Below are 23,655 nucleotides of genomic sequence, written 5' to 3'. Positions count from 1 at the left end.
AAAAAAGGACCAGAAGCCCTCCAAGGATTATGACTTCAGTGAGGGATCAGGCTGGAGGGGAATCTGGGTCACGGCTGGAGCAGGCTTTTCTTCCAGCCTGTCTTCAGTAATTCCCCTCACAGCGCCCGGGGCCACGTCAGGGCAGGGCAGAGCCGCCGCTGGCACCCATGGGTGCCCCCGGGGGTCCAGCTGCCCCAGGAGGTGCTGCCCTCCCTCTGCACGAGGTCACTCATCACCAGTGTACACCCTGGGAAAGAGCATCCTCTGCAAGCTCAGTATTCCCACCCAAAATCCGGCCGTTTTAACCAAAAGTCTTTTCGATTCCCGAGCGTGCAGTGCCCGCAGGAGTGCCAGAGCCTTGTTCCCCCTCCACCCCGCTCTGTGCAGTGCAAGTTTTCTCTCTCATCCCCCAAAATAAACAGGGATTTTTTTTTTATATACAATTTTTTTTTTCTCCTCTTCTCCTTCTTCTTTTTATTTTTTTTCCTCCCTTTTTCCACACCCCCAGAGCCGCTGTTGCTGGTGGCAGGGAGCCCAGACTCTGTAGGAACTCAGAAATGCTGCAGATCCAAGCCCCGGCTGCCCTCTCAGTTTCGCAATCCTTTGGAGCGGGGTTGGGGTGGGGGGGAAGAGAAGGAATAAAATGGGAGGGGATTTTTTTTTTCTTTATTAGAGATTTATAGACTTTCCCACCAGTGGGGACAAGGAGCTGGAGCCGAGCGGCCAATTTCCTACAGTAAGTTTCCAACACTGCTCCTCTCTGGCCTCTGTGAAACCCTCTGCGGCCTCTCCTATGGTGGGTTGGGTTGGTTGAATTTTTGGAAAACCACTGGAGGTGCTGGCGGGGGGTGGGGGTTGGCGGGGCGAGGGCTGCCGGCGTGGAGGGTTGGAGTTCGTCTCCGTGGGCTGGCACCTCCCCCCAAGTTAGGTGATGCTAAGGGCCGGGAAAAATCAGCTCAGGTGGGTTTTCTGAGACGTTAAAGACTTTTCTCTACCTGTTTTTTGGTCGCGTGTGAACCTCCCTTGGCTTGGGCTTCCTGGTGGTGTCACGACAGCCACTGGTGGCTGCCGGTCCCCCCGGCTTGCTGGACTCGGTGCTGCTGGGGCACCTTCCCCACTGTCCTCGTCCCCCTCAGCCATTCGGTCTCTTGAGGTTTGTGGTCCATTTATTTTTAGGTAATTGCAGCGTCCGGGCGCTGGAGTGGCCGGTCAGTACCGCGCAGCCGGACAAGGGAGGGGTTTGTTGGCCAGTGTATTTTAAGCAGTTGGTTTCTGACAGGCGAGAGAGAGCCTGGCGAGCTCCTCGTGCTGGTGTGGAGGGGCCCGGTTGATGCCATGGTGGCTTCTGTCCCCACATAGGCCAGGGCAGGGTGTGAGGGTTCAGCTCCTGGCTCCACTCTGCACCTTCGCTCAGGATCTGCCCCTCCTCCAGTGCTCCAGTGGGGGAAAAAAATCCTCCCTTGAGCTGTGCCCATATGAGATCTGAGTGCTGGCAGCTCTGCTCCCAGTGTCCAGTGATTAATGGGATTACATTGGTGCCCCTAGTGAGGTTTTTTGTTTTTTTTTTTATTTTGCATCTGGTTTTCTCAAGACTTTTGAAGCAGGGGGAGGCCGGGGCCATGTCGCACTGAGATCTGATTAGATAAGGGAGAGAGCTGCCTGTGAACAAAATTCCTACCGGATAATTATTTATACCTCCATGTGCGTCACTAATAAACATCTGGATCTGCTCCAAACATCTTCATTTGATTTGTTTTGTAGTTTCTCAACGGGGATGTTTCTCAGCTCCCCACCTCCTTCTTGCATGGCTTTTGAGGACTCGGCTGAAATGAGGGGTGGGCTTTGAGTGGTTGCCCCACTGCCCGTGGGATAAGCCCATCCCCCAGTGCCAGCCTTGCTCTCCCATTCCTTTCTCCGCCGGGCGTTACCACTCTTGGTTTAGCAAATTCCCACTCCTGGATTCCTGTGATAGGGTGACAGTCACATTGCCCTTTCTTGGGAGGAGAAAATTTGTGGTGTTGGTGGTTGCAGAAGACAATACGAGTGGCCAAAACAACCCGAAAAGCAACCCCAGATGTGTTGCTTTCTATTTTAAACATTCTCCTTTGATTTGGGGGCGAACCAGACTCCTGACCTTTCGGAGCGCGTGGGGCTGGCAGTCATGCCGAGCTCTCCGAGGCCAGGGCTGACTTCTTGCTCTGTTTGTGTAGAGCCAAGAAATTACTATTAATAACTTTCCCTGAATGAGAGTTGAGTACCTGCTTCCCTGGGGCTCCTTGGAAGGCTCTGGCTCGGGCGGATAACATCAACAGTCATTATGAGCAGGACTGAGAGCATCGCGCGCAGCTGGGATGCAGATGGGAAGGGACTGGTGTGGGAGGGGAGAGATGAAGGAAGCCTCTGGCTCGCTACGAAGCGCCTCCGGCAGGGCTTGCAGGCGCCACGAGCCGTTTTCTTGTGCGTTCCTCCATCCTTTTCGCAGCCCCAGTCCCTCTTTGCACGAATGCCATGGAAAATCCATCCCAAGTCGCTGGAGCTGGCAGCGAATGCCAGCTCCATCCGTGCTGGCTGTAATCTGGGTCTCACCTCTGCCGGGCTCTCAGGGGAAAAAAAAAATTAAATAAATAAGAAAGTTTCAGTGCTACACCCAGCCTTAATCTCTTTAAACTGTATTTCGCTAATCCTTCATTAGGATCTCATTGTGAGCTTGTTATCCCGTTAGGGCTGAGCCGTGTGCTGCGGCGCCCGTGGAGCCGGGCGGGAAGGGGCTGTGTCGGCCCTGCCACGGCCACGTGCTCCGCTGGGACGTGCTGGCAATGCTGGGCAAAGCGGGCTGTGCCCATGGGGATGGGTCCTGCCACTCTGCCTAACTGCTGCAGAGGAGTGGGTGCAGTCCCAGGGTCTTTGGTGTGGACTCTGGGGATGCCGTTTCTGTTCATCGTCCCCTCCCATCCCTGGACATGCCCATCTGGGGTGTCGGAGCTGGGGATGGGGGTGTCACGTAAAAAGTGCTGGTTTTGGTTGCACTGAGACTTGGTTGGGCTTGGGAGAGTTTTGGGGAGTCCCCACTGTGGCGGAACCAGGTGCCAAGGGTGAGGTTTTAGCTGGGGAGCTGGTGGGAGGTGACCCCGAGGGGCTCACCGAGGGCCAGGTGAGCTCAGTGTGCACTGAACCCCCTTCCCACTGACACAGGAGCCTTAAAAAAGGGCATAGTTTGGACTCAGCGAGCACAGGCAGATTCCTGCCCTTAGTGAGAGGCTGCTTTCCTGCTGGGAGGCTGAGCTGGTTCCCTGCTCCGTGCCACCAGCTCCCCTGTCCCAGCCTGGTACAGCCACAGCCACGCTCCCCCTCCACAGCACCCAGCCCCGACACCCTCCCCTCGACACGAGGACTTCCTTGGGGTGACCAGCAATGGCAACAGCTCTGCAGTACCCAGGGGGGCTGGGATACCTGCGGGCCGTGTTTCTGGGAGTTTTTGGAGGAGGAGAGCAGCCTCACACGAGGGAAGTCCATCCCGCCGGATAACGGAGCGGGGCTGAGTCTCGCAGGCTGCGATGGGCGAGAGCAGGAGATGGTCTGCAGAGCTGGTGCAGAAAGCAAAACAAAACCCGCACACCCACACATTCCCACATGCGCAGGCACACACGGCAGCGAGCAGGCAGGGAGGGGATCTGCCAGCAGCCGGAGTCGAGGCTCGATTTGATTTGGTGGAAAATGAAAACCATTGCGGCAAGCGAGAGGGTTCTTGAGCTTTTTTCTTTTTCCTCCCTCAAGAAAATAATAGGTTGGATTTTTCTACCTTACCCGGGTTTTGTTTTGTGCAGCAACGTGGCTCTGAAGAGGAGCCTGGTGGCTAAATGAGTCGCTGCCTGTTTTGTGCTTTCCTGCCCAGCCTCCTCCCTGCCGGAAGGTCTCGTGGGCACGTGTGTCTCCGTGTCCTTGTCCACTCCTGCAGCGAGTCGGGGGAGGGAGGTGGCTCCTGGGACATTGCCCAGCAAGCGACAATGAACTCGGCTCTAAGCCTGCGCCTGGCTTTGCCCGAGAGCCTTGGCTGGCATTTAAATTTATTTGCCTCCAGGTTGGGGAGCATCTCTGCAGGTTGAGCTTTTGGGCAGTGCCAGGGCATGAGGGCGTGGTGAGGGGCTTATGGCATTGCTCAGCTATAGGAGATGGGGTCTCCATAGGCAACCCAAACTCAGATTCCTGATGTAGGACTGAGCAACCCTGCTCCTTGCCACGTTTATTCTGCCAGCCGGGCCGGTGCTGTGCTGGTTCTTGACCTGTGCCAGCCCCACTCCCCACGAGGGGCTTCTCTTCTACACCAGAGCACGTAAGAATTGGGGAGTGTTGTGAGCTGGGATTTATGTTTTATGCTTTTTATCCTCCCAGAGAAGAGGGGTAGTGCTGCCTGGGAGCACCATATCCCCAGCCTTTCTCCTTCCCTGGGTTTCGCAGCCCTTTGGGGTGCTCCTGCCACGGGCTTGGCTGGTGCCGTGATGCCCCACTCCCTGCTGCTGGGAAGGTAGAGCTTTTCCAAAGCCTCTCTCCCCTTTTCCTGTGCCTATAATTAGCCCTGGCTCCCTGCCACCATATACTGTACGATCCTGGAAAGAGGTCATGGCTTTGCTGAAATTCTTGGGAACAGAGCTGCCTTTGCAGCTGGGAAAGCGGTGCAATTTCCAAGCAGATAAGAAATAGGGCAAATGCAACTCTGTTCCCTGCTGTAACTTATGGGCTCTGGGGATGGCATCCGATGGCCTCCTCCCTGCTCTGGTTCTCCACGTGCTTGGGGGAAATGGATGAGTCCATCTGGGTTGGCAAAGAGGTTCCAACCAGCTCCTGACTCCAGTGTGCTGCCAGAGGTGGTGGGGGGTGAGGAGACCTCTGTCATCTCCTGGACTGCTGGATCCTGTCGAGGTCTTGCCCCGGGCTGGAGGAAGAAACAAACCCATTCTTGGGTGTTTGTGATTCTTTCCACTTTTAAAAACTTCCCATTTTTATGAATTTCCTGGGAGCAGGACTCCCTTTGCAGCAGGAAAAGCATCGTCTTGATGACCTTAAAGGTCTCTTCCAACTGAAACGATTCTATAATTCTGTGATTCCATGACCTCCGGGCAGATGACGAATAGGACTCGGCTTTTTTCCCAAGAAGGGGCAAAGCCCACGGGAGCAGAGAGGTCTGCGGGGGCTGGGGAGGGTTTTCCTGCCTCTGAACCCTCCTGTTCAAACTGGTGAAAAACTCAAAGTGAAAAGGGTACTTTGAAAAGAGAAAAAACTCCCCTCTCCAGGAAATGTAGACAAAAACACAGCAAAATCCCCTGCTCAGAAGTTTCCCAAAGCTCTGCTGGTTGTTTCCATGCCTCTCTACTGTCATTCTGAGAAAAAGCCGGGATAAATCCACCCAAAAAGGACAGGAATAGAGAGCAAGGGCTTGAGTTGCCATCCCAGCTGGGACTCTGCACGTGCTGTATCCCCCCCAGCAGCATCCCACGGCTGAGCTTTCGAGCTCTCCTTTCCAAAGGAGAGATTAGCTAAAAAAAATCACGAGATTAAAAAGCAAAACACTTTCCGTTTGTTGTAATTGACCCCTGGGCCTGTGAGCTGCTTCTCTTCCCTTCCTTCCCTTTTACATCCAAGCACTCTGATTTCTGCTTTAGCTGACAGGACTGAGGGGTTCTGAGGGGAAGAAGCACTGAGGATGCTGAGGTCCATGAGGCCACTGCAGGGTCCCCTTTGGCAGCACCGGGAGTTTTTCTGGCAATTGCAAGGCTTGATAAACTCTTTTTTTTTTTTTTTTTGCATTTGCATTTGCTGGTGCCAGCGTCTTCAAACTGGGGATTGTATTTGGGATTTGGGATTTTTGCAAGGGTCGTTGGTGTAGATCCCTTAGAGGGAGGTGATGCTTGCACCGGCCACGGATGTTTCATTGCCCCACAGGGGACTGAGGCGTTTGGGGAGCACAGGGCAGTTTCCTGTGGATTCGTGCTGCTCCGTTGACTGATTAACCAAATTACACAGAAATCTTCTTTTTTCTCTGTAGGTGCCTATAAACCCCCTTCTGCTCCCCCCTCGCAGTGGCGTACGTGGGGGGCGGTGTAGGAGTTGCTGACGATGGCACCGAATGTGCAAGCGTTTCTTTGCACCTCACTGGGGAGAAATATTTTAATCTTTTTTTTTCTTTTTTCTTTTTTTTTTTCCTCTTTCTTTCTTTTAAAAAAAATTAAAAAGGGGATCTGAAGTTTGAGGAGTAGGTGCCCACTCCACAGAGATTCACTGAGGATACGAGGGGGTCTGGGGCTTGAACCAGGAGATTTGGGTAACCCCAAGGATGATTTTTAGCCTCTGGCTTGGAGTTTTCCCCCTGCTGGGTTTTTGGAGCTGGCTGGGTGGCAGAATCTCACTCCCTTGGGATGTGACTCCCGCTTTTCTGGATGCAGCCCCGACTCTGCAGCTGGTGATGAGCCATACTCAGCTGCTGGACCCAAAGAGCTGGCACGAGGGGTCAGGGTTTGCACATCGGCTCGGGAATGAACTCCCTTTATGCTTCCCAGGGCTGAGCAGGCTCAGGTCACACCGGTGCCGGGGGGTTTTCCAGCCCCTCTCAGGGGTTGTGTCTGGTGGGTGCTGGCACTGGTGGGCTGGGTGCTGGAGCGAGGCCAGGAGGTGTTGTTGCAGGGTGCTGGGGCCTGGAAGGTGGCAGCAGCCCTGGCTGTGGCCAGCTCTGCTCAGGACACACCAGAAGGGCTGTAGCACAACCCAGAATTAAGTGTGAGTCTCCCAGGCGCCGGCGTTTGACCACGGAGCCACATCCCCTCCGCACAAGGAGCTCCCTTTTCTTTCTTGTTTGCAAGTCGCCCTTACAAGCAGGTTTAAAAAAAGCTCTCGGCTTCCAACAAGGGCCACGGAGCTGGGCCGGGATCTGTCCCCACTCCCAGGGTGGGGGACAGCAGTGAGGGGCAGGGGGAGATTTGCCTTATGCCCCTTCCTCGTGCGTGGTCACCTCCTCCCTCTGCCTTTGCAATGGTGTTGGCACAGGGTTGATCCACCTTGGGAAAGCTCTGTGCCACCCCAGCACGTCACCCAGTCACAGCTGAGAGGTGACTTAGGGCCTGCCACCATCTGTTGGAGCGGGGAGATGGATGAGCAGGAGGGTTTGGACGTGGGCGACGGTGTTTGTTTGGTTTCCATGGGGAGAGGCCGGGCCCAGTGGCCGGGTGGCAACCTGAGCTGCCCGGGGTTTCTGTGGCGATGAAGAATGCCCAGGGGCTGGTGGCTGCTGGCTCAGGTGACAGCAGAGCAGGGCTGTGAGGGGTCTGGGCTTTGCTCTTAGCCATGATGATTGTCTCCCATCCTCCCTCCCTCCTACTCCAGCACCACACCTCACCCAGTGGCCCTGGAGTTTGGACCTGCCTCACTGAGCAACCCCGTGTGCTTCACCCGTACTGGGCACACACACAGCAACTCCTGTTGCCTTCCACGAGCCCTTCACATGGATCCACATCAGTGCTGCAAACACACGAGCCCTGCCTGGCGTGAGGTCACGGCGGTGGCCGGCCTGGTGCCGATGCATGCCCTGCACACTGGGATGGGGTCATGGATGGGGCTCCTTCCAGCATCCTCTGCCTGGTCCTTGCTCCTGCTGCTCCTGCCAGGGCCCCCCTGGACCTGCCTCCCTCTGGGGGCGCCGGTGGCTCTCGATGCGTGTGTTGAAGAGCCAAACTCAGTGTTGATTTTCCTGTGGCTCCACTCGTGCCATCCGTGGGTGGTTGTGTTGGTCAGCGGTTGTGGAGCATGGGTGATGAGTCGCTGTGTGTTTGTGCAGGCGGGGTTGGCATCGCCCTGTGCCTTGCGTGGGGTTTACATCGATGTAAAGGGCCTGCAGGGCAGGGACAGGGGATCCATCCCCCTGTGTGACAGAAGGGAGAGCTTGGCCTGAGAGATGAGTGAGAATCGGATCCATGGCCTCTGGGGAGAGGCAGCAGAGGACAAGAGGGGTTAGAGGGGAGTCAGGAAGGTTTGGAAGAGTCTGGGGGGCAAAACAGCTGATGGTGCTGTCTCTGCTTTACCTCTGCCTGGAAATGCCAACAGGAGCTGGAATTAGAAATCCGGAGTGGCTGTCAGTGCAGCTGTGAGATCTCCTGCATCCCTGGAGCAGCAGTGGGCCCTTTTACATGGTGCTCTGGCAAGAACAGGGGAGTTTGAGCACAGTGGGGGCACCCACGGCCTCTCTTGGCACCTCTGGGATGGGTTTGCACTTGCACCATCCAGGCTGCCCTGAAGTTAAATTAGATAATTGGATAAAATTAGTTCAGGAAAGTGAGTGGTGACTGCTCTGATCGAATGTGGCAGCAGCTGGTTGGATGCAGACCTGGACCTGAAGCCACACCCGGTGCCCAGCAGAGTCACTGCCTCCCTTGGGGAAGGTGCTGGTACCCTGGGGAAGGTGCTGGTACCCTTGGGCCTGGTGCCAGCAGGAGGCAATGTGGCCTGAAGCATTGTCACTGTCACGAGGGCAAGGGCAAGCACTGGGTGCTCGGCATAGGGGACACCCACATCTTGGCATCCCTGTGCTCTCGTGGGAGTCCCGGTGATGTTCTTGTGTGTTTTGGAGTTGGTTTTGGGGTCTTCCTGGTGCTGGTGGGTGAGCAGGATGGGACAAGGAGGGAGTCAAGGGGATTGCTCAGGCGGAGGTAATTGGGGATTGGGCTGGGGGACGCTTGTGTGTCGAGCTCTGCTGTTACCTATCCCTCTCTGTGCCTCAGTTTCCCTGCACTGGAAGGCTCAGGTGGTGCTGCTGGGTGGTGAGACCACCCCATGCGGGCAGCTGTGGTCCTGCTGACCAGCTCCTGCCCCATGTACAGGGGCATCCTGCCAGGCTTGTGGAGTGTGGGCATGCCAACTGGAGCCTGCCCAGGTGTGGGCACCCACATGCCCCAGGGTATTTCTGCTGCCGCCAGATGTGCCGGGTGCAAGGAGATGGGTGGCCCAGCTGTGCAGAGAGGGCAGAAGCAGGGTGGGTGCTGTGAGCCAGAGGAGACCCCTGTCTGTCTGTCGCCTTCTGCTTCCCCCTGGTCCCCCCCAGCAGCCCTTGGTCACCGGTGTGACGGTGCGTGGCTGTGCTCCGAAAGCCGTGCCAGTCCCCAGCCCTCCCGCGCCTCCGGCCGCCCCCGCGTCCAGTACAGCTGGAGGTTTCAGTTCTGCATCTCCGCTGCCCAAGGGGGAACTCAGCCAGCGAGAGCGAAACTCAGTGGCTCCAACGGTCGCACATGTTCACTCCCCCCCTCCCCAGCCCCCCCAGGCACCCCCTCGTGTCCCTCAGGTCCTGGCAGGGCCAGCAGCCGCTGTCGCAACACCTGCGGCGACAGCTGTGCCACGCTTGGCCCCCGTGACCTTCCCTGGAGCACAGCTCAGCAGGGACAGAGCGGCTGCCCAGCTCCCCTGCCCACACCCGGGGACTCCATTTGGACAGGGAGCCTGTGCTGGGAGTCTGTGGGGCAAAGCCTCTGCAGGGTTACCTGGAGGAGCAGGGAAATGCCCCTCCACGATTCCCACCCTGCCTCGAGCTGGGGACACCTTCACCTCATCCCTGTGCAGGTTTGGGGGAGCTCCAGTGGCGGTGGTGACGCTCTGCGTGGTGTGATTGTGCCCTCAGCACAGCTGGCTTGTGGCATCACTCTTGGGCCATTGCTCACCCCTGGGCTGTCATGCTGGGCAGCCGAGCATCCCGTGCCACTGGAGGTGGGTTTCTCCCTCCTGGCTCAACATGCTGCCCTCCTTCCCCCTCTCCACAGCCCCCGCTGCTGTGCTGCTGTGATGTTCCTCACTGCATTTAACCACCAGCCTGTCCTGCCCAGAGTGGGATCTCTCCCAGTTTGTCCCTTCCCACCTCTTGGTGTCAAGCCAGAGGAAACCCAACTGTAAAAGACTCATCATGTCTAATTAAGCCCTGGGGATATTCCCAGTGGCTGGTGCAAACCAGAGGCCGGGCCATGGCTGAGATGCTTTAGTTTCATGGACTGGAGAAGTGGAGAAAATCAGAGAAAAATGGAGAAAGTTCTTTTTTTATTATTTTTTATTCTGTCTACTCCTTGTTGTTGGCACAGCCCTGGGAGCTGGGGTCTGGGATCTTCCTGCTTTGGGGTGGGGGCCCGTGGACTCCTGGCAGAGGAGCAGTGAGCTGGGTCAGGAGCCCGGGGTGGGGAAGTTCAGGCTCGGTATCCAAATGTTGGCAGCCCCGAGCCCGTTGCTAAAGGAAACATGAAAAAAGAGGAAGGAGAGATTGCGGTCGCTGCTCTTCCCCTCCGCAATCTGCGCCTCCCTCTTGGCCCCTCTGGGTCCGGGGCTGCTTTTTCTGTCCATCCATCTCCCACTGTGTGCTCTGAGGTCCCCTTGGCAGTGGCCATGGATTGTTTGGGGGTATGACATTGTATATATTGGGGGTTTATATATATGAGAATAAATATATATTGAGGGGGTTATATGTAGGAGAATATGTGTATTTGAGGGGGGCTTATATATGTGGGAATGTATTTATATGGGGGGTTATATATACAAGGGCGAATATTTATATTTTGGGGGTTATATATTTGGATATGTATATTTTGAGAGGGTTGTCTATATGGGAATATGTGTATATTTTGGGGGTGTTATATATATGGGAATATGCCTGTGTTTGGGGGTATTAGTGAAGACCAGCTGTGTCACAGGGGCTGCTGAGCATCAGCTGAGCTGATATGAGCATATATCCAGGGAAGTCTCCGGAAGCCATCCCTGGGATCCTTCAGGTTGTGCCAGCCCTACTGCATCAGTTAAAAATGGGGGTCCCAGGAGGTCCCCCCCTGCCCTGAGGAGTTTTGGTTTGTCGCTTGGAGAAACCGAAGCTTTGGTTTTCAAACAGGAACAACGTTATCGCCTGCTCAGCATTTCTGCTCCAAAGCTGGACATAAAGATTGTCTCCTCTTTCCCCTTTTTCCTCCCCACCTTTTTTCACTCAGAAAGGGGAATTCACTTGCTTTTGCCGCCTCCATCCCTCCCCTACGTGATTTTTTCCCCCTCAGCTTATGAAATAACAGAACATTTTGAAAACACAACACTTTTCCCCTTCCCTGGGCAGCATTTCTTTGTTTATGACAAGAAGGCTTCAAAGGCAGAGTGTGACGGGGTGAGAGCTGTGGACTGTGTGGGGGCCCTGGGGGCTGCTGGGGGCCCAGCCCTGCCCAGCCCCAGCCCCTCACTGGGAGCTGGTCTCACTGAGCTGCAGCGGGTCAGATGGTGACCTTTCAAAACACTCCAGAATCCAGAGTTTCTGGGAACAGTGCCAGGATGGTCATCCACCAGGGCACAGGATGTGCACAGACGGACGTGGGGAGATGGCAGTGCTGGCGAGTGGGGGCTTTGCTCCTTTGCACCAGCTCAAAACGCTGCAAAAATGGGGTTCACTGGTGCTGGATGTACCACTGGGTCCAAAGAACAGTGGCTTCTGCAGCTTGGCTGGGCTGTGAAGCAGCCCTGGAGCTGTGGGGCTGGAGAGGGTTGAGCCTTTGAGCTGGTGTCTGTGTGCACTGGGGGCTCCAGACTGTCACCCCCATGCATTGCTGTTCATCCCTGTCTTGGGGTGACACCGGGGTGTAACCCTGCACTGTCACACCTGTGGGCTGAACACCCCAAGACTGATCCTGGTCCCCCTGGAGTTTCTCACCTCACCCCAGCAGAGGGGGGGTTGGTCTGCCAGAGTGGTCAGCAGTGGTCCCTGGTCCCCACATGGCTCTGCTACCGGCCCTGCAAGGCACTGCTGAGACCAACAAGAGCTGCTTGGACACCGAGGGGTTGCTCAGAAGCCTGTTGAGAGCCCCTCTGCAATAAACACCAGCTTCCCTCATCCCGGCTGGGAGTGGGGCACCCGCAAGGTGGAGCTCCTTCTGTGGGTGCCCTGGTCCCCACATGGTCGGTCATTCTGTAGGATGCTCTGTTTTATTCAGGGAAATAAAGGGGTGGTTCTGGGGGGGGCAACAGGTTGGTCTGGGCGTTGACAGATGCAAGTGGGAAGGAGCCCCCCATCATTGTGCCCGCTGCTCCCCCATTGTGGAGGTGACAGAGTCGGACTCGTCTGTCCCTCCTGATGAGAGAAACCTTGCGACTGGTCCACCTGGAGGACCTTGGGTGACGTGGCACGATGCTGGAGGCTGGAAAGCTGCTTGCACCTCGGCTGTTTCGGGGTGTCCCCTCCGCCTGGCTCCCTGGGAGCGAGCGGTAGGTGCAGCCCCGACCGGAGCCACGCGCTCCTCACTCGGGCTTTGTTCAGGCTGAATTTTGTAATGCCAGGAAATGAGCTGGCCGTGGGAGGGGAGGCAGCCGGGGGAGGAAGGCTGGTTTTGTGGTTGGAGCGGAGGACGAGGACACCGGAAAGCCGAGCACAATTCCTCGCTCTGTTGCAGGCACGGGGGGTGAGGCAGCAGCTCGGGAGCTCGTGGTGTGTTCAGGGAGCGGGTGCTGGACTCTGTGCCTCGGTTTCCCTTTCGTTCAGCCACGCTTCCCTTGCGGGAGTGTGCCCTGGGGATGGGCTCTGCACAGGGCAGGTGCTGTCCCATGCCGGGTGGGGACGGCCACTGGTAGATGAAATGACCAGCACTGACTGACTGAAGCTGCTGGGCTTTGCCCCTGTGGATCACCTCCCATCTCCCAGTGGCGAGTGGGATGAGTTCAGCAGCCGCATTTCCTCCTGGGCCATGACAGTTTTTCCTTGTGTAGGCTGTGCTTGCTCTCCAGGAGAGTATCTGAGCACGCAGGCTGGTGCTTTCCGTGTGTGAGGGTCTTCCCAGAAATCTCCAGTTTACCTAAAACCTTGAGTGACTCACTGCCGGCCACTCTGCCAGCCTGGACTGCGTCCCTCATCAGTGATAACTTTTAGCTTACCTTCTGTTTCATTCCTGAACTCTTTTCAGCTTCTTTCCCCCTGGTCTCTTTATACGTTTCTCCCTCACTCCTTTTCCCCCTTTCCTTTCACGGTCCAACAGGTTCCTGCATCCCGTCCCCACTTGGGACACTGGGATGCTCTCCATGCACAGCCTTAGGGCTCCTGGATCCCTGCAGGTCCCACCCCACCTGCGTGGCTTTAGCAGTGATGCTCAGGTTCAGGGCAGCGAAGGAGGGGACCTGCAGCCAGGGGACACTGGGAGCCCCTCACTGTCCCCTGTCTCCAGCCACACCAGACAGATGGGGTGTGTGGGAAGCCCTGTCCTTGCCTCCATCCCCTCAGACTGATGGCTGCTCGCTTTGTCTTTGCAGTTGGATTGAGGAGCGGTGGCTGCAGCTCATCCCTGGCAGGAGTAGAAGATGCAGGAGGCTGCGTAGCAGGTACAGTTGAAATCTCAGCCTCCAGGCTCCTGCCTTCCCCCTTGGCTTTGCTTTCCAGGGACTGGGGGCAAGCAGGGGGTCCCCACAGAGGTCACCCCAGCTGGATGCAGCTCAGGGGCTCAGAATCCCACAGTGGTGCTGACCAGACCCTTCAGCCCTGCTCTGGTGGCAGGAGGAACAGCAGGTCCTGGTCCTGCAAGGGCACAGGGAACATCCTGACTGGCTGTGCACCCCTCACGTGCTGCCACACATGGGGGTCCCAGTGAATGGGAGGGGGGAGCAGAGCCCCCAGAGCTGGGCAGGAAGGTGGCATCCAACAGTGGGTGCCACTGCTGTTCTCCAGTGCCCATGCTCCCCTTTGCCTGGCACAGCTCTGCTGAGCCCCAGCCATGGCCCCAGCAGTGATGTGGGACTCTCTGGGTTTTTTGCAACACATCACCATGTATCCGTGCAAAGGAGGGTTCTCCTGGCCTGGTTTCTCCCTGTGTGGACGAGACTTGTGGCTAAACCTGCTGTTATTTTGTCCCTTGCATTCCTCTGAAACAAGGTGCCCCTGGGAGAGGGCGTCACGTCCAGGTTTTTTCCCTTCTCAACCTTCTTGGCCTGTTTATTGCTCTTACAGTAAATGTTTGCGTCTCCCGTGTCTGCAGTGAGGTTGTGGTACAGACACCACCGTGGGCCCAGTTTATGAGGGCTCTACAGTTTCATGTAATGCATCTTCTGTACCTGAGAGTGAAATCAATAAAAAGGAAAGATTTTTAAAAATAATCTGCCCCCAGCTCCCGAACGGAGGGAGCTCTGTTGCCGCTGCTTAGTGAGCAGTTTTGTGGGGTTGTGATGGCTTTTTAGTGCCGGAGAAGGGGCAGGTAATTTATGTGGAGGCCCAGTGCTGGGAGATGGGGACAGCATTGCTGTTTCCTCCGCAAGGTCAGCACCAAGGGCTTCATCTGCTGATAGGAACCAAGAGCAGGTCCCCAGCCTGGGTTGGGGTGAGCGCAGCAGGCAGGTTCCACTGTATCTCAGTGGTGCTCGATGTGTGCCGGGAATGGGCCGTGATGTGTTGGAGGAGAGCAGGGCTGGAGGGCTTAGCTGGGTCTGTCCTGCTGCAGCTCGGCTGAGCACGGTGTCGTGGGAGTGTTCTGGGGGCTGCTACGGGACTGCTCGCTCTGGGAACGTGTTTGAGTGCAGGGAATGACTATACGGAGCGTTGTAGTGATGGGTCTGTCTGCTGTGGGGTGTGTGTGAGGGCAGGACCCTCCTTGGGTCCCAAGTACCGTGGTCCTGGTGCTCTGTGCACGTCCTGTCCCCCGGCCCAGATGCTGGTGGGCGGTGGCAGGATCTCTCTGTAACTGTGTCCTCTCTCCCCCACGTCACGGTTTGCTGCTGGAGACAGGATGCTCGGCTCCGCCGGCTCCATCCTGACCAGTGACAATGGCTCCTTATTTTTTAAGGCTCACACAAATTCTTGGTTTTCGGGTCGGCAGTGTCCTCCCACGAAGCCCTGTGCTGCCGCTGGCGCCGGCACGGAGTTTTGAGCAGGGGAGGAGCAGTTTAGTGATTTGTGCCGCTGCAGAACTGCTTGCTCCGAGGAGCAGTGCAGCAAGTGGTGCGCCTGGGGAGGAGGATTTCGAAAAGCACCTCCAGGGACCGCTTTGAGACTCGTCCCCTTCGCTCTGCGAGTGACAGGAGCTGAGCAATTAGAGGAGCAATATCGACCTGGCCTCCGAAGCGTGCGACGGCGCTGGCACCGGGCGATTTAATCCCAACGCGGCCACGTCCCCACGTCCTGGACGTGCAGCATCCATCGCTGCCCGTGATCAATAGGCATTTTGTCTTTCTGAGGCCAGCCCTGTTTGAGGCGCACCAGGAGAGCCTCGTTCTGCGGCAGAAAACTCTTCTAGGGCCTGTGGTGACCTTAATTGAATCGACTCTTTCATGTCCTGAAGACGGTCGCATCGTCTCAATGCCGCCATGCTCGGTAAATCATGTGTCTGTCCCCACATGCACACGCCCCAGGGTCCGCACCAGCCTTGCTTCTCTCCCAGTGAGATTTTCCAGCCCAAGGCTGATTTCCAGCTGCTTGGGAAGAGCCCTTGGGTCGCTGGATCTGCTCCTTCGCTGTCTGAGGCCTTGCCTGTGTTCTCTTGAAGGTTTGGTGGTGGTGGAGACTGGAGTTGGCAGCTTCCATGCTCGAGGTGCAAGTGTGCCACCTCACCTGGCACCTGGCTCTTTGCATCTGGTGGGATCTTCCCAGTCTCCAGGGAGAGCTCGTAAAAGCCAGCTGGTGGGCACACCAAAACCCAAACCCCCACTTCTCGCCTCTTTGGGACGTGGGTTCCTGGATTTGGTAAAGCAGAGGGTTCCTGCCGCCCTTATGGTGGCTGAAACGTGGCCGAGCTGCTGGAGGTCACCTTTCCAGTCCCTGCAGAGCTGGGCGGCCTTTCCTGGTCACGGCTCTGCCCTGCGCTTTGGGTTCTGAGCTCATCCGCTATTTTGCCACTGGCAGGGGGAAAAAAAATGTCTTCAAAGCCCTTTTCCCTTGGGGAAAAGCCAACTTGGTCAGAAATGTCTGCGCAGAAATGTCATCTGACCCAGCAGCTGGCTCATCCTCCCCGGGGGTCCTACGGCGACCGTCCCCGTGTCCCCATCCCACCGTGTCCCCGGCTTTGGGGTGGTGGAGGAAGCGAGCCCAGGGCACTGTTTTTGGCAAGCTCTGGCCGCTCCCTTCCCCCCCACCCCCGCACGCTTCACCACCCCCTCCTGCCTCCGCATCTGCCTCTGCCCTTCAGCCGCCGCCGCGTGTCCCGGTGCCCCCCAGGCAGGGTCTGGAGGGGACTCGGGGGCCGGGCCGTGGCCCCGGCGGCGGTGACGGTGGCTCGGGCACGGCGGCTCCATCCCGTGTGCTTCCTCCCGGCCGCCAGCGCGCAGCAGCCGTGGAGAAGGACGCAGCCACCCTGTCTCCTGTAAGTACCTCTCACTCTTTCCACTGGAGAGTTAAAATTAGCAACTTCTTTTTTTAAAGCAGGCGTCGCTTTAAACCTCGCCAGCCCAACTGGGTTTCCTTTTATTCCCCCCCCTCCCCGCCCCCGACTCCTTTTCCCTCGATTTTTTTTTTTATTTTGTTGTTATTGTTGAACGTGTGCGTGCACTTTTCTCCCTTTTTATTTCTTTATTTCTCCCCCCCCCCTCTTCCAACACTTCGTTTCGTTCCTTCCTTTTTTAAACACGGGTGACGCTGCAGTGTCGGTGCGGAGTTCGGAGCCAAATAAACAGCCCGGCGCACCCCCACCCCGATCGCCTTACAGAGCCTTGGGCAGAGCCCAGCGCCGAATTTAGACCCTTATCTATTGTCAGCCTCCGCGGTCGCCGCTGCTCTGCCAGGGGGGGTTGCCCCGGACCCCCTTGTTGCTTCTTGACACAGATCCTCGCTGTGAGTTTGCCTCTCGTTGTTTTTCCCCTCTCCTTTGTGTTCGTGGTAAAAGCACCGAAGTGCCCGTAAATCAGGACCCGTTGCTTTTTATCGAGGGCTGCGTGGGCAGGGAAGGAGAGGGGGGTCTGGGTGATGGGGGGGGGGCTCCCCTGCTGGAGAGAGGGGGAAACTGAGGCACGGAGGAGGGGAGACAAGGCTCCCTGACGGGGGGAGTGGGTGAGCCGGGATTTCCTCCTCTTAAAATCAAAACAAACACAGACGAGGAAGGAAAAGGCAGCAGGCGTGGGCTCCGATGCAGGATCGGTGCCTGTCCCGGGGGGACAAATCCCTTCGGGAAGCTCTCGCTCGCGGGTCCCCCGTGGCAGGGACGATTCCGGGGATGACGCTGTGCGGGTGGAGGGTGCCACAGCCGGCGCGGTGCTGCGGCCGGAGCAGCAGCTGGAAGTGGACGTCCCAGCCCGGATCTGCGAAAGCAAACAGGAAGGCGAGTGGGGAGCAGCTGCCGTGTTAGCTTGGAGGTTATTTATTGTGGTTCCTCCGAGGTTGGTGCCGGGGGCTTTTAACACCCTCCTGCTCGCTGCCGGATCCTCTTGGCCGGGGCTGGGTGCCCGGTGCGGCGGGAGCTCACGGCCACACCGGAGGTGAGCCGGGTACCACGCACCGGGCATCAGGCGACGGCAGGACTGTCACACTGGGGCTCTCTCCCCAGTTTTTTTCTCCTCCCCTGACTATTTCTTAAATGCTCAGTTTACTCTACAGCCCAGCCTGGCCCGGGGGGAGGTGGTGGGGATGGGTGTGATGGAGTTGGGACCAGTAGTGGTCTTGGCTCATCCTAGAAAAAGCTTTCTCCATTTGATTATTTTTTCCAGGGTTTTTTGTGCTGTTGCTGCTTTGGGGTGAGAGTTAATAATACTGATAAACTTCTTATCCACATCTGTGAAAATGGAGGTGTGGAGCCTGTAGGATGGGGGGGTCAGCATTCTTCAGAAGTGCTTTTAGTGTTTCCCTCCCAAGAGGGAGGGACAAGTGTTTTCCTTCCCAGGTGTGCCCTGGCTCCGATGCTCATGGATGGCTTGAACACAACCAGGGCTGGAGGATTAACTGTGCACTTTGGGCTAAACACAAGCCTTTACCCATTACTGGGGGGGGGGATGAGACGGGTTCTCCCCTCTGCTTGACTCGGGGAAACTTGTCACAGGGGGGTCCCTGTTGTTGTGGGAGCTTCTGCAGGGTCCTGGAACCTACTACAGGGTATTAGAACCAAGCAGCTGCCCACAGTATTACCCTGGGCTGCAGAACCCTTTCCTCCTCCTCCTCTTCTTTTGGGCAAACAACCCTTTAGGGCAATTATTTATTGACACATTTTTACATCCCCACCCTTCAGCAAAAATTTTGACGGAAGTATTTTCATTTCTACCTACAAACTTGTGCCTCACTTTTTCTCTCCCTCCTTTTGCATGCATGCATAAGAAACTCCCTTATTTGTTTTCTTTCCCCCAATATTTACACTTTTCCAAGAGGGATCGTGACTGGTGTTTATCCGTGACACTCCTGCGCTCATGATGGCTCTGCCCTTGGGATACATCCCCTCTGTGCTGCAGGAGCATCCCAGTGGCTTTGCTGTCATCCCTCACAATCCATCTGGGACCCATGACCAAGCTGTTGGTCTCAGCCATAGCCATGCACCAGTGGTGCTCCAGCATGGGACTGTGGACTGTGCCAGACCTGGGTGCTTCTGGAAAGTGCCACATCTTGGCATTTTCAGCAGTGGCTGGGCATCCCCATTGCTCTCCTGACCCCGTGGTTTGCTGGGATGTCCTTGAGGGGCCCATGGGCACCGTCCACGCCCCCAAAGCACAAGGCAGGCCAAAATCACCAGCCTTCTGGCATGGGGCTTTTGGTGCAGCTGCAGAGAAAGGCTTGGCTTGTTGGGGACCTTTTCCCCACCTAAGTCCTCCTTGCTGAAACACAGGCTTTGGGGTTAAAAAATACCCTTTTAAAACTTTTCCCCACTGTTCCTGGAGGTTGTGTGCTGGGATGGGCTCTGGATGAATCCATCTCTCTCTAGTGGGAACTGTCACCCCGTGGGTCTATCTGTGGCTGCCACTGATCGCCACGGGGCCGGCAGACGTCGTAGCCTCGCTGTGGTGACCCGGCCGCTGCCAGGGAGCAGAAGGACAGGATTTGTGTGCCTGGGCCTAGAATGTGCGTCCTGTGAGTGAGCAGCAACAGCTGAGAGCCAGCTGTCCTGGTGGATTTCGGCTGCCTGAGGAGCCGGAGCCGGATCCTCACCCCTCCGGCTTGCTGGCATGCGGCTCGGGATGCATGTGGGTGCAAGCTGTGTCTGAGCTGGAGAGCGGGGCCGGATCCTGTCCTGGCTGACAGCAAAGCCTTTGGGCTCAGTGGGCATCCCCTGGTCCCAGCAGCCAAGGGTCATGCTGGGGACAAGGGGCCCTGATCTGGTTTGTGCCCTCCTCCCCGCTCTGGCTTTGGTTGCAGCAGCTCTGGGCACCCCGGCTTGCTCCAGTGCCTGGGCTCTGGATCAGGAGCACTGGTGGTGGCTGATGTTATTTGTGTGCCAGGAGACACCGTGTTTTCAGGGCAGTGCAGGGGAAGAGGAAGTTAAACCCGTTTTTGCCATGGGGCATCTTGTCCTGGTTCCTCCTGTTTGCTTAGAGCGAGTTCAGTTTGGGTTTGGTGGCCACAGTCCGTGGGCATTGCTGGCTCCTCCTCTCACACTTGGGCTGTACATCTTGGAGCCAAGTGATGGCTCCTCATGCCCAGGGCCTTGAACCCAAATAACCTAGGGCTGGGTTTGGGTCTTTGTTTCCTTTACTCACTGAAATAGCACTGCCTGGGGGTGAGCCCCCAGGTGTTGGATGGCCGTGCACTCCAAGTGTGATCCTGTGGCTACAGGCCAAAGTGGGGTTTTGGGAATGTGTAAGGATGGATCGGCATGTCCACCTCTGAGAAAAGCAGATAGCCAGGATGACAATTTTTGTGGGTTTGTTTCCAGGCTGGAAGTGCCAGGGACAGGTTGGAGCTGTGATGGTTGAGTCTGAACATTGGGATGGGGGCAGAAGCCTGGTCTTGCCCATTCCTGGTGGTGTTGGCCAGATCTTTCCCATCTGTCACTCCAAGGGACTCTGGTGAGCTCTGCTGCAGCATCACCCTCCCAGTAATCAGCATTGCCATATCACTGACAAATTAAGCTCTGTTTCTTCTTATCCTTCTCATGGTCAAGTGGAGCTGGTGACCACCATCTCCTTCCCTGGTGATGGGAAGCTCCTGGCTTCTTCCCCAGCTCCTGCACATCCCAGATGAGTCATGGACCCTGCAGCCCCCGAGGAACCTGGTGCTTCCTGCCCAGGAACTCAAGACATGTAAATCCTGATGGAGAGCCTGGGATGGGGCCATGCAGGAGCAATATCTGCTTCTCTGTTGCCTCCCATGCCTTTGGACCCAACGGAAGCGACAGTTGCCTTGGGCATGGATGCAGTCAGCAGTCACTAGATGCAAACAAAATCAGCAGCCCCGTGACTCTGGGCATCACAGCTGTTACTCACCAGTGCTTGGGGATGAAAACCAACAAAGAAGTGGTTTTGGGAGGCCGGTTTGAAAGATCTCGGTGGCCCTTGGGAAAGGGCTGAGTCTTTGGGAGCAGCGCTTTGGATCCTGCACTGGGAGGGAGGATCGTGTTAGAGGGCTGAGCTCTGAGGTGGCAACTGTGTGCCTCTGTCCCCTCAACAGCCCTGGCTCCCAGGCTGAGCCTGCACTGGGTTTTGGTTGCTGGAGGATCTTCAAAGCTGCTCTGGGGTGTCCCTTCCTGGTTGGGGACAGGGCATGGGGTCCCTGAAAGTGGGGTTGGGCTGGGGATGGAGATGAAGACAGGCTGAGAGAGCTGGGGCTGTTCAACCTGGAGAAGGGAAGGCTCTGGAGAAACCTTAAAGCCCCTTCCAGTGCCTAAAGGCGCTCCGAGAGAGCTGGAGAGGGACTTTGGACAAGGGCCTGGACAAGGGCCTGGAGCGACAGGACAAGGGGGAATGGCTTCCCACTGCCAGAGGGCAGGGTTAAAAATGGGATATTGGGAAGAAATTCTTGGCTTTGAGAGTGGTGAGGCCCTGGCCCAGGTTGGCTAGAGAAGCTGTGGCTGCCCCTGTATCAAGTGTTCAAGGCCAGGTTGGATGGGGCTTGGAGCACTCTGGTGTAGTGAAAGGTGTCCCTGCCCATGGCAGGGAAGTTGGAACTAGATGAGTTTTAAGGTCCCTTCCCACCCAGACGATTCTGGGATTCCATGATTTGTGCCATGCTGCTCTTGGTCAAAGGAAAGGTGACAGCAGGATGCTCCAGGCTGGCTGCAGAGGACACATCCCCTGTCCCTCATTGACATGGGAGGGAAGAGCAGTGTTTCCTCTGGGAGAGTTTCACTCTCTGCCGTGTCCCATGGGGCTGCCATGGATTTCCATTGCTCTCATGGATGGCCCGGAGCAACAGTCAGGTCTCATGGAATTTCCCCTGGGTAAAACCCACCATGGGAGAGAGTTGTCCCCTCTGCTGCTGGGGGAAATCCCGTCCCCTTCATGGAGAGCCCCTAAATTCCCTGCAGGGAGGGTTTTGCCCTGATGCTGCTGAGCTGCCCCTGGGAGCCTCACAGGGTCACAGCGGTGGGACCCTCCCCTCTGTGTGTGAGCTGAAGGCAGTGGATGTCCCCTTTGGGCCTGTTGTGTTTTGGGACTCACAAGTCATCGATGGCCTTGGTGACCATAGTGGTGACAGTGACCGCTGTGAAGGTGCTGGCAGCAGAATCCATGCTGGGCTGCACCCTTGGGATAGGGGTGGTGCTGGGGATGTGGGGAGCCTTGACTGCCCCCACCCCCCAGGTTTGCATCTTGCCATGCTGTTCATTGACAGAGAAAACCCCTCAAAGTGAGACATTGCTGCCATTGGGTACTGAGGCTTTTCCTGGGCTCAACCCCCCCCACCCCAGAGGGGGAGGCAGCTCTGTGAGCAACAGAACTGGGTGGCCCCAAAACTGTAGCCACATCCACCCTCTCCATCCCTTCCCTTTCCTCCCTGTGGCCTCAACACCAGCAAAGTCCCCTCTGTGGGGCTGGTTTGTGGTGGAGAGCTGCCCCTGCTCCCCACCGGTGCGGGGACCGGCTGTGACAGCCTCCGGATTTACGAGTGCAGGATCCGACCCCGAATTCAGCTCCCTCTCCTTCTCGCTCTTTTTTTTTTTTTTTTTTTTAATGAGTCAACCTCTCATCTGTCATATTAAACCTCCTCATTACCAGGTATCTAAATTTTGCTCTGACAATAGTGACAGGGGAAGCTGCGATCTCATTGCCACGGCGCAGGGCTCCGGGGAGCTGGCAGGTGGTTATTTCATGCCCTGCAGGGAGCCGTGGGGGTGGGCGACGGGAGCCGGATAATGGGCTCTCACTTCCCATCATTTAGAAAACCCTACTTAGTGCAGAGGGGAAAATTACCCCCCCCCCCGTCTCCAGCTCTGGAGCTGATGATGATGGGTAGAGGGCATGGGGGAATGGGAATGGTTTTTGGAGGGTCTGGCTGCTCCTCCCTGGGGGCCGAGGGTGGGTGGGGATGGAGAGTGGGTGGGAGTGGAAGGGATAAGGGTGGCTGGGGATGAGGATGGGTGGGGATGGAGGGTGGATGGGCATGGAGGTGACAGGGCTGCGCTGTGCAAGCGGTTGGTCCCAGCTGGGGAAGGGGATGCTGTGCCCATATGGAGGTGTCCCAGCCTGCTGTGCACAGCCAGGGAAGCCACTCAGCCACCTTGGAGACCAGAACCAGGCTCGGGGTGATGAGTGACCCCTGCTGTGAGGATGCCACTGCTAAGGTCGCTGCTCAAGGTCATGGGACTTTTCTGGCAGCTGCATCAGCCTTTGGTTGCTGTTCCCAGGGTACTTTGAAGGTCACTTTGGCAAGGGGCTGTCCGAGCCCTCCATTTTAACACCGAGCCTTGCAGCAGCTCGTCCCTGCTGGTCCCTCCCTGCAGCATCTCCCTCCAGGAGCGAGGACCAGCTGCCACCCTGGGAAGCCACGTGGCAATGAGGGGCTGCAAGTCCCTGCTTGTCCTGGTCCTGCGGGCTCTTCCACTTGGAGGCCGTGTCCTCACCTTGGCGTGGGGTGACAGCGGTTCCCTGGTTGACTTTTGGCCAAGCAGGGCCACGAGTTTGCCAGTGACCTTGCCCAGGGCTCCTGCCCAGCTTTCCTTTCCCGTGTCCCCTCCAGCCTCTGCTGGCTCTGGTCACGCTGGCGGTGCAGAGAAGGTCACTGGCTGTCCCTGCTGCCATCCAGCCCCTGTAGAACACATCCCCAACCTGGACGTGCTCCTGGTGTGGTGGATCTGATGGCATCCCTGTGGTGTGGGATGAAACTGTGGGATTTGGGGTGCAGGGGACCAGGGTGGCTGGTTTGGGTGCTGCCTCCAGCCCTTGCTGGTGCTGACACCCCTGTTTGTGGGTGTTATCCGGGTCCACACTGGCACACGAGCTGCAGGGGGAAGAGAAGATCAACCCTGGTTTAATAATTCCCCCAAAATCCTTTCTTTCACCCGCCCCTGCACAGCAAATGCTGGTTCTCCAGCATCGTGTCAGGGCTGTGCTGCTCCCCAGCCTCTGCCGGGCTTGGCACCGCGCGAGGTTTTGTTACAGCTCAGCAGAGCTGGTTGCGCGGTTGGCATCTGCTTTTCTCCGGAGAGCGCCTGAATCTGGGTCAGGAATATATGTGTCTTTTTCAAATTCCTCGGGGGCCTGGCTGGATCCAGCCTCGCTCCTGCTCCCCTCAGCTCCCGAGGTTTGTACCTGCAGCTGGCGGGACCGATCCTGTGCGGGCAGGAGGAGCCGAGT

The 23,655-nt window shown here is 57.0% G+C and overlaps 1 protein-coding gene across 7 annotated transcripts in view; it reads left to right on the top strand.

Annotated features, from left to right (window-relative positions):
- The window catches only part of MEF2D (myocyte enhancer factor 2D), a 74,262-nt gene that overhangs the window by 11,116 nt on the left and 39,491 nt on the right, over positions 1-23,655 (top strand). For 5 of the 7 annotated variants that reach the window (XM_050327822.1, XM_050327821.1, XM_050327820.1 and 2 more), the window contains exon 2: positions 13,285-13,353. The exons of 1 other annotated variant lie outside the window; for it this stretch is intronic. The gene's annotated coding sequence lies outside the window, so the exon portion shown is untranslated. Of the gene's footprint in view, positions 1-684; positions 737-13,284; positions 13,354-23,655 lie in introns of those variants that run through there. One more of the 7 variants, XM_050327818.1, reaches the window with a different exon arrangement.

Source organism: Myiozetetes cayanensis, unplaced genomic scaffold (assembly GCF_022539395.1).
Source record: "Myiozetetes cayanensis isolate MyiCay16 unplaced genomic scaffold, myiCay2020 scf35, whole genome shotgun sequence".
Lineage (NCBI taxonomy): Eukaryota > Metazoa > Chordata > Aves > Passeriformes > Tyrannidae > Myiozetetes > Myiozetetes cayanensis.
The sequence above is the reverse complement of the archived record's forward strand: the minus strand, read 5'-3'. Positions and strand labels throughout refer to the sequence as shown.